The 10,215-nt window shown below is 38.5% G+C and overlaps 2 pseudogenes; both read right to left on the minus strand.

The window, feature by feature from the left end:
* Nucleotides 1-1,607: 1,607 nt before the first annotated feature.
* Nucleotides 1,608-2,197, minus strand: LOC120173974 (annotated as a pseudogene).
* A 7,058-nt stretch (nucleotides 2,198-9,255) lies between these two features.
* On the minus strand, nucleotides 9,256-9,844 carry LOC120173968 (annotated as a pseudogene).
* Between the last annotated feature and the right edge of the window lie 371 nt (nucleotides 9,845-10,215).

A 10,215-nucleotide genomic window follows, 5' to 3' on the forward strand; every position in this document is an offset into this window, starting at 1 on the left:
GAATTATAGAGCAATACTTGTTGTCCAAGAAAAAATTGCCTAGGAAATTTTTTTTGTCTTACCATATTTTCATCTTTTATTTGTAAAGGCGGACAATTTCATACTCTTGAGCTCTTAATTCATCGATTTCATTCAGCTCCAATAATCTTCTTTCTCCAGCAAGCTGTGCATCCATTTACTAAGGGCATTCTGAGTGGTGTTTTGAATATTGTTTGGTAGGCCTACAGTGCCTCATCAAGCTTTGGTGACCAGTCTTTGCGCTTTGGGTTGACTATCTTCTCAAGAATCTGCTTGATCTCTTGATTAATGACCTCATCTTGCGCATTAGTCTAGGGATGGTATGTCATGGCAATTCTATGGCACACCCCGTATCTTTTCAGTGCCTTGGTAATTAATTTATTATCAAAGTGAATTCCTTCATCGCTAATAAGTGCTCATGGGGCTCCAAAACATGTGACTGTTTTCTTGTACAAGAATTTCAACACGTTCCTAGAGTGATTATGAGGTGTGGCCATGACTTCAACCCATTTGGAAACATAGTCTACTGCTAAGAGTATGTATAAATCACCAAAGAACGATGGGAAAGGCCCTATAAAATTGAACCCCCATACTTCAAAGAACTCAACTTCCAAAATGTTTTGCCATGTAATCTCATTTCTCTTCGATATACTCCCAATATGTTGACAATGATCACATGACTTACATAAGTCATGCACATCGTTCAATAAGGTAGGCCAGTAGAAGCCGAATTAGAGGACCTTTATAGCATTCCTTATCCCACAAAAGTTCCCTCCACATGGGGATGTATGGCAATGAAACGGATCTCCTTATGTTCTTCTTCAAGGACACACCTATAGATTATTTGGCCGCCACATTGCTTGAATAGAATCGGTTTATCCTAGTATTAGTGGTGTCGTAACCGTCTTTCGGTTGGGCCCGGAATTGGGCTTCGACTTGGATTAAACGAATTGGAGTCGCCACCAATCACTTTAAAAACATTTAGGTGGATCGGATACCATCTTACCTGATCTGCATTTTTACCAGAAATGTGTCGGGTTCGGGAGTCGGTTACGGTCAAGGAAAGATTAGCACCCTTGAACCGCCCTTTCGGTACCAATTAATTTGCCGGTTGTCTTAGTTGCGAAAATTTAAATTAAAATTAAAATTTAAAAAAAAAATCAATTCGAATAATTACCTTTGATCGATTAAAAATATCCCTAAAATGTAAAGAATGATAGATTTTAAAGGTAATAAAATAAAAATAAGAAAAGACAATAAATAAATAAATAAAATACACTAAAATTAAAAGAGAAAAAAATGAATAACTAAAATAAAAAACTAAAATTAAAAAGGAACAAAAATGAATAACTAAATTGAAATAAATTAAAATTGATGGATTAACTTGGTATTAAAAAAAATGAACTGCAAAAGAAAAAAAAATAAAAAGTTAGAGGACCAAATCACAATGAAAATGACTTTAAGCAAACAAATGAAATTTATCCAAACCTGGAAGGACTAAAACAACAATTTGGCCCTAAGAATTTCAAGACCAACATGTTACAGTCTTGGAAAATATAACCAGTGCACGTGTTGATGAAAACCAAATTTCGCTATGAAACCGATATCGAGTAGCTTACGTTGCATAAAATGTTATTTTATGAGGGCAGTCGATTCCACCGGTCTTCATGTGCCACTCGCATATAAACGAGTCCATTCCTTGGTTGTCTCAACGGCTTCTGCCTCATTACTTCCAGTGCTTAGCAATATTTTCAGAAAGTGGATCATCGGGATTTGGAGCACTCAAAAGTGCATGGATGCTCAAAAGTACAGTTCGGATCTGGAGAGATGGACTCCATTTGTCTTCTTCAGCAGAAATAGTTCCAACTTGAAAACCCTCCTTCGTATGGAGACTGAGTGGGACCAAGGATCATCACATTGAAATATCTCATATTATCCTCTGAAGGTGAAGCAATAATTCCGGTGTCGGCTCACTTAGGAGACGCTGCATTTCCTTGATGATTCTTCGAGAAAGATTATTGTTGGTCATTTGCGAGCTGCTCGAAACAAGCATGTTACGTGAAGAAAAAAACAAGGCTTGATGTTGACCATGTAAGAACCAGGAGCTGCTGTTGTTCCCATCTTTTTTTTCTTATTGAATCACCCGAAGTCAGATGCAGTTCAAAGCAAGAAAGAAGAAGGGCTGAGCAGCAGTAACTGGAATGGGATAAGGAGATGCCATTGATGAAACCTCCTTAAAACCCCAAATGAATAATAATAGAAAATAACCCTTTTTTTATATAGATCCTAACACTGCACTCACTGTGTTTGGATTTTTTGTTGGCTCAGTTGGCTACTGTTTCCCTATGGAAATATAACAAGAAAAAGGAACGTGGGGACCCTTGTTTAGATTTGGTATGAGAATGAACCCAGAAATGAAAAATTTTGGTGGGAAAGAAGAAATCAAAAAGGTAAAAAAGATTCGTTTTTGTTGCAGAGTAGTCAGACCTAAAGCTTGATGCTTGCTCCCCGATCTGCTGCCTCCTCCATTTACTTTCTTAGTTTATGAGTACAGGGCTTTCCATTTGTAAATGGGAAATTAAAAGGAGTGGGTGGTTGGAAGAAACATAAAATTCGACCTCCTCAAGAGCCCCCCTTTTGAATATTAAAAGCACAGATCTTTCTAATCCCAGAGAAAAAGAGTTGATATCCGTGGCCCCCCTTTTGTGTTTTTCCTCCCCCATTTAGGAACAAAAATGAGTGATAGATAAGGTGATAGTCGTGGGGTACTGGAGTAGGTGGAGATAGTGGGATTGAACGTGGTTTAGTGGGTTGTTTGATGGGAATGGAAGACCTGCAAAAAAAATGTATATATAAATTAATAAATAATAATAATAAATAAATAATAATTTTTTTGTTGTCTCGGACAAAAATGGATGTCTACAGCTGCCCCTCTTTGCACATTTTTGTGTTAACAAGAATAGAGCAAAGACGAAAAAAAGACAATCAGTTTTTGTCCGCTGTACTCAAATGTGATTGGGCTTCCTGGAATTGGGCCTTTGTCTTCTTCTCGGTTTAAAGATTTTGGCTTGAAAACTCTTCCAGAAAGCAATTTATCGCTGTCATCGAGCTGAATGAAATCGAACTCGTCAGGTCTTTGGTTGGCAGATAGCCCTTCTCGACTTAAGTTATGCTTTAAATGATGTGCCCTCGAAGCTGAGTGTAATCGAACTCGAGGGTCTTTGGCAGATAGCCCTTCTCGACTTAAGCTATACTGCAAATGATGTGCCTTAGAGCTGAGCGTAGTCGAACTCAAAGGTCTTTTGGTGACATATAACCCTTCTAGCCTTGAGCTATGCTGTAAATGATGTGCCTTGGAGCTGAGCGTAGTCGAACTCGAAGGTCTTTGTTGACAAATAATCCTTCTTTGAGTTGGATATTCTTCGTCGCGAGGTTGAAATCCAATCTAAAGATGGATGATGCTTGTGTGCACGATTCCCTCCTTCGTGAGATTGAAACCGCGGGTGGCCCTTTCATCGTGAAGTTGAGCCTGTAATTGGATATCCTTCCAAGTAAGTAGCATTGTTCCGAGTCCAATATCCTCCGCCGTGAAGTTGAAATTGGCTCTGGAACTGGGAAATTATTTGTTAACAACCAGCGGTCCCTTCGTCGTGAAGTTGAACTTGCGTTGTCTGGAGTCCAATATCCTTCGTTGTGAAGTTGAAATTGGCTCTGAAATTGGGAAATTGTTTATCGACAACCAGCGGTCCCTTCGTCATGAAGTTGGACTTGCGTTGTCTGGAGTCCAATATCCTTCGTTGTGAAGTTGAAATTGGCTCTGAAATTGGGAAATTGTTTATCGACAACCAGCGGTCCCTTCGTCGTGAAGTTGAACTTGCGTTGTCTGGAGTCCAATATCCTTCGTTGTGAAGTTGAAATTGGCTCTGAAATTGGGAAATTGTTTATTGACAACCAGCGGTCCCTTCTTCGTGAAGTTGAACTTGCGTTGTCTTGAGTCCAATATCTTTCGATGTGAAGTTGAAATTGGCTCTGAAATTGAGAAATTGTTTATTGACAACCAGCGGTCCCTTCGCCGTGAAGTTGAACTTACGTTGTCTGGAGTCCAATATCCTTCGCTGTGAAGTTGAAATTGGCTCTGAAATTGAGAAATGTTTGTTGACAACCAGCGGTCCCTTCGTCGTGAAGTTGAACTTACGTTGTCTGGAGTCCAATATCCTTCGTTGTGAAGTTGAAATTAACTCTGAAATCGAGAAATGTTTGTTGACAACCAGCCGTCCATTCGTCGTGAAGTTGAACTTGCGTTGTCTGGAGTCCAATATCCTTCGTTGTGAAGTTGAAATTGACTCTGAAATCGAGAAATATTTGTTGACAACCAGCGGTCCCTTCGTCGTGAAGTTGAACTTGCGTTGTCTGGAGTCCAATATTCTTCGTTGTGAAGTTGAAATTGACTCTGAAATCGAGAAATGTTTGTTGACAACCAGCGGTCCCTTCGTCGTGAAGTTGAACTTGCGTTGTCTGGAGTCCAATATCCTTCGTTGTGAAGTTGAAATTGACTCTGAAATCGAGAAATGTTTGTTGACAACCAGCGGTCCCTTCGTCGTGAAGTTGAACTTGCGTTGTCTGGAGTCCAATATCCTTCGTTGTGAAGTTGAAATTGACTCTGAAATCGAGAAATGTTTGTTGACAACCAGCGGTCCCTTCATCGTGAAGTTGAACTTGCGTTGTCTGGAGTCCAATATCCTTCGTTGTGAAGTTGAAATTGACTCTGAAATCGAGAAATGTTTATTGACAACCAGCGGTCCCTTCGTCGTGAAGTTGAGCTTGCGTTGTCTGGAGTCCAATATCCTTCGTTGTGAAGTTGAAATTGACTCTGAAATCGAGAAATTGTTTATTGACAACCAGCGGTCCCTTCGTCGTGAAGTTGAACTTGTGTTGCCTGGAGTCCAATATCCTTCGTTGTGAAGTTGAAATTGACTCTGAAATCGAGAAATTGTTTATTGACAACCAGCGGTCCCTTCGTCGTGAAGTTGAACTTGTGTTGCCTGGAGTCCAATATCCTTCGTGGTGAAGTTGAAATTGGCTCTGAAATTGAGAAATGTTTGTTGACAATCAGCCGCCCCTTCGTCATGAAGTTGAGCTTGTGTTGTCTTGGATTCGAGATCCTTCGTTGAGAAGTTGAAATTTACTCTCGAGCAAATTGTGAGTTCGAGAGAAAATTTTCAATCTGTCGAGTTGGTCGAAGTGTAGCTTCTTGCTGCTGAGTTAATCAACCACCATCCTTCTTTGAAGGCGCTTGAGAATCGAGTATCCTTCATCTTGAAGTCAAAACTTGACTCTAAAAGCTGCAAAAACGTGTATGCTAAAATGATGAATGTGATGCACCTAAGTATGTTTAAGATGCATGCAATATGAATGAATTATGTGTTATCTTCTGGATGGAGTCTCGTGCGTTGTCTGTCAATCAGGTCATTGGAATGGATCGTGCCCCATTTGCTTCCCAAGCTTTGGCTTTACAGACCTTTCATATCTGAGATTGTTCTGCTTGAAAATGTTTTTCTCCTTTTTCTTGTTTTAGGAGAGAGACATGATAAAAATGTTGTAAAATATTGTTCGCAATTGAATCAAATTGTAAATGTGAGTTCAAAAAATATCAAAGGAATCAAGAGCTCTTTTAATACTTTCAGAGTTACAAATCTTTGACAAATGTTCAAATGGATGAGTTGGCTTTAGGTTAGCCTCCTTTCTAAGGTTTTGGTAACCCAAAATGTCATTTTTTAAATATCGAAATATGCTTTGGCATTTCATTTGGGTGCGGACATAATGACGCAACTAGAATGACCAATTACTAGACATTTTATTTCAGTCCTCTGAAATCTTCCATTTGTTCAAGCTTTGTAGGCTCCTCCGACAAAGGCAGTGCGAAAAATATCGGTCTAAAAATGAAATTCTTGAGTGCTCGTGTGTAGTCGACTATAACAGGTGTTCCTTAACTCCCTTAGTCCAACATTACCAAAAATTTCTTGCTCAGATAAATTTGATTTAATTTTCCATTGTCTGGCTAGCTGAATCCATAAAGTCGGGGCGTTTAACCAATTACTTTAGAGGGACAACTTAACATTATAATCACTTTTATCAGGTTTAACTGAAGGGTTCATCTCATCACAAAGTCTTCGGCCTGACAAAAGCAGTGGAGCAAACACCGAATTGCCAAGTGTCCGAGCAATGTCATGGTTTGAATACAATCTATTCATAAAGCCAGGGCTTTCGAGTTTCCTCTATAACCAATTGCCTTAGTGGAATAGCTCAGTTTTACGGATTTAATTTCTTAAGATTATCAAGAAGAACCTGTTATAGTCTAGGTGTTTGTTGAGAGTAAAAAATTTCATCTTTAGAGTTCAATTTTCAAGCAACTGACCTAAACTAGATTCAGTTACTCGACTATTCCATCTGTGAAGATCATTATCATCATTGAACGTCTTAAATAAAAAGTATAATAATGTCATATGCAAAAGGATGCCCCATGTTGTCCGCACCTTATGAAAGGAAAATGTTATATTGGTTAATTACAAGAGCAGGGTACGGTGTTTGAGGGTATATTCTGGGTAAGGTCAAGGTCCTTGTTTTAAAACATGTTACTTTGTCAAAGATCCGTAACTTTGAACCATTCACAGAGTTTCTTAATTCAAATGATATTCAAAGAATTGCAAGTTTGCAAATGTGATTCATTGTTTAACATCTTTAAAGTAACATAAATTTATTTAAAAATCCTTACAAAAACTTGAGAAAAAAATGAAAAAACAAAATCAAACAAAATGTCTCAAATGATGAAATGGTCTTCCTCACTTGGATGCCCCCAAGTTGTTGAAGTCGATCCGATTCTTGTTACGTATTTTATGTATAATTCTCTTGATTGTGGAGTAATTCTCGATAGTGCGCCCTGGGACTCCGCTATGATTTTCGCAATGAGCGTTCTCATCGTACTACCTGGGGTACGGGGCTTCATGGATTTCTCTGGATATGGTGACACCACGTGTGCATCAAACAACTGGTGGTAAAACTCCTTATATGTCATAGGATCAAAATTTTCTCATTTTTGATGAGACATGTGAATGTAAAAAAAAGGAAAAATAATGCGAATGTAAAAACAAAAAACAAAAAAAATAACAAAATGCACAATATGTCTGAATGCATGATGCATGAAATGTTCGAGGCATTGATCCAAAAAATGTACCTGTTATTATAAATAATCCTTATTGGGGCAAAAGTATTACGTCTTAAGAGACAAAAATATTTTGAAGGCATAAACCTCGAACAGTTTCTGATAGGTTGACTAGTCTTCTGCCTTCGTCTGTCACCGGTTGAATACCCTGTCAAACCGTTCCTGCTCCTTTGGCTAAAATGTGCAAATAACGAGCTGCTTGCCCCCAAAAGGTCTCGAATGACTGCATCACCGGCTTTCACTCTATGTCGAGCTTGTTCCAAACGAAAGTGCCATCGGAGCCCTCCACCCAAAGTTTATCGACTTGTTTCTGGAATTTATCAATAATGATCTCCAGCTTAGCTAGGGTTTCGCCATCTTGATCTCGCAGTTTTCGAAAGGACTCTCCGGGTCTGTAACATTTTCCTCGTCTTGCCCCTGCACCCTTTGCCTCCGAGTATTCTTTGACCACGGCTGGGCTTCTGAGCTTTTTATCTCTTTGTATTATAATCCCTTTGTCCATTAATGCAGATTATTCATGTTTAACAAACACATTTTTGGTGGATCAACACCTCGTTTTAAATGATGCGAATGATGAAAACAAAATGAGATAGAACAAAAAATAAAAGGGGTTAGTGAGGTAAATCAAAATAAAAAAATAAAAAATCCTACCCCACATGATAATCTACCCGAACATGCTTAATATTCCTACACATACATGATTTCTATCCCGCATGATAATTTCAAACAAATCCTAGCCGCATATTTGTCTAGATCGCATGCTTTGAACAGAAAATAAAGCAGGAAACAAAGCATCCTAGGGTTTGGAATGAGGTCTTGGGGTGAGCTCTAATTCCCTGCACTCTCCCGGTTTAGGTTCTAAAAAGGTACTCGAGTTCTCCTTGCCGGTGCCCCCTTGGGCTTGCCAGACCCTTAGTCCTAAGCCTATTACAAGCTTGTGTGGACTAAGTTAAACTCGAGAGGACACATTCCCTTATGCCCGCACGGTGAATAAATTCACACGAAGACTTAAGGTATATGAATCCCGAAGGCTACTTGCTAGGCATATGCGGTGAATAAATTCACACGAATGCGTCGCTTTCACCCCCACTTAAAACGGGTTTGGAGCTCGGGTTTAGAGCTTAGAGATGACAATTTTGAAAAAATCTGAAATCATTAAAAAACGTTAGTACAACTATTTATTTGAAAAATAATCAAAGGTAAATAATTAGAATCAAATAAACAAATTAAAATTTAGACTTGTAATTTTCGCTAAAAAAGACAACCGGAAATTAATTTCGGCCTGACTCACTTACCTGTCCCCAGCGGAGTCGCCAAGCTGTCGTAACCGTCTTTCGGTTGGGCCCGGAATTGGGCTTCGACTTGGATTAAACGAATTGGAGTCGCCACCAATCACTTTAAAAACATTTAGGTGGATCGGATACCATCTTACCTGATCTGCATTTTTACCAGAAATGTGTCGGGTTCGGGAGTCGGTTACGGTCAAGGAAGGATTAGCACCCTTGAACCGCCCTTTCGGTACCAATTAATTTGCCGGTTGTCTTAGTTGCGAAAATTTAAATTAAAATTAAAATTTAAAAAAAAAATCAATTCGAATAATTACCTTTGATCGATTAAAAATATCCCTAAAATGTAAAGAATGATAGATTTTAAAGGTAATAAAATAAAAATAAGAAAAGACAAATAAATAAATAAATAAAATACACTAAAATTAAAAGAGAAAAAAATGAATAACTAAAATAAAAAATACTAAAATTAAAAAGGAACAAAATGAATAACTAAATTGAAATAAATTAAAATTGATGGATTAACTTGGTATTAAAAAAAAATGAACTGCAAAAGAAAAAAATAAAAAAGTTAGAGGACCAAATCACAATGAAAAATGACTTTAAGCAAACAAATGAAATTTATCCAAACCTGGAAGGACTAAAACAACAATTTGGCCCTAAGAATTTCAAGACCAACATGTTACAGTCTTGGAAAATATAACCAGTGCACGTGTTGATGAAAACCAAATTTCGCTATGAAACCGATATCGAGTAGCTTACGTTGCATAAAATGTTATTTTATGAGGGCAGTCGATTCCACCGGTCTTCATGTGCCACTCGCATATAAACGAGTCCATTCCTTGGTTGTCTCAACGGCTTCTGCCTCATTACTTCCAGTGCTTAGCAATATTTTCAGAAAGTGGATCATCGGGATTTGGAGCACTCAAAAGTGCATGGATGCTCAAAAGTACAGTTCGGATCTGGAGAGATGGACTCCATTTGTCTTCTTCAGGCAGAAATAGTTCCAACTTGAAAACCCCTCCTTCGTATGGAGACTGAGTGGGACCAAGGATCATCACATTGAAATATCTCATATTATCCTCTGAAGGTGAAGCAATAATTCCGGTGTCGGCTCACTTAGGAGACGCTGCATTTCCTTGATGATTCTTCGAGAAAGATTATTGTTGGTCATTTGCGAGCTGCTCGAAACAAGCATGTTACGTGAAGAAAAAAACAAGGCTTGATGTTGACCATGTAAGAACCAGGAGCTGCTGTTGTTCCCATCTTTTTTTTCTTATTGAATCACCCGAAGTCAGATGCAGTTCAAAGCAAGAAAGAAGAAGGGCTGAGCAGCAGTAACTGGAATGGGATAAGGAGATGCCATTGATGAAACCTCCTTAAAACCCCAAATGAATAATAATAGAAAATAACCCTTTTTTTATATAGATCCTAACACTGCACTCACTGTGTTTGGATTTTTTGTTGGCTCAGTTGGCTACTGTTTCCCTATGGAAATATAACAAGAAAAAGGAACGTGGGGACCCTTGTTTAGATTTGGTATGAGAATGAACCCAGAAATGAAAAATTTTGGTGGGAAAGAAGAAATCAAAAAGGTAAAAAAGATTCGTTTTTGTTGCAGAGTAGTCAGACCTAAAGCTTGATGCTTGCTCCCCGATCTGCTGCCTCCTCCATTTACTTTCTTAGTTTATG

This window comes from Hibiscus syriacus, unplaced genomic scaffold (assembly GCF_006381635.1).
Source record: "Hibiscus syriacus cultivar Baekdansim isolate YM2019G1 unplaced genomic scaffold, ASM638163v2 tig00111996_pilon, whole genome shotgun sequence".
NCBI lineage: Eukaryota > Viridiplantae > Streptophyta > Magnoliopsida > Malvales > Malvaceae > Hibiscus > Hibiscus syriacus.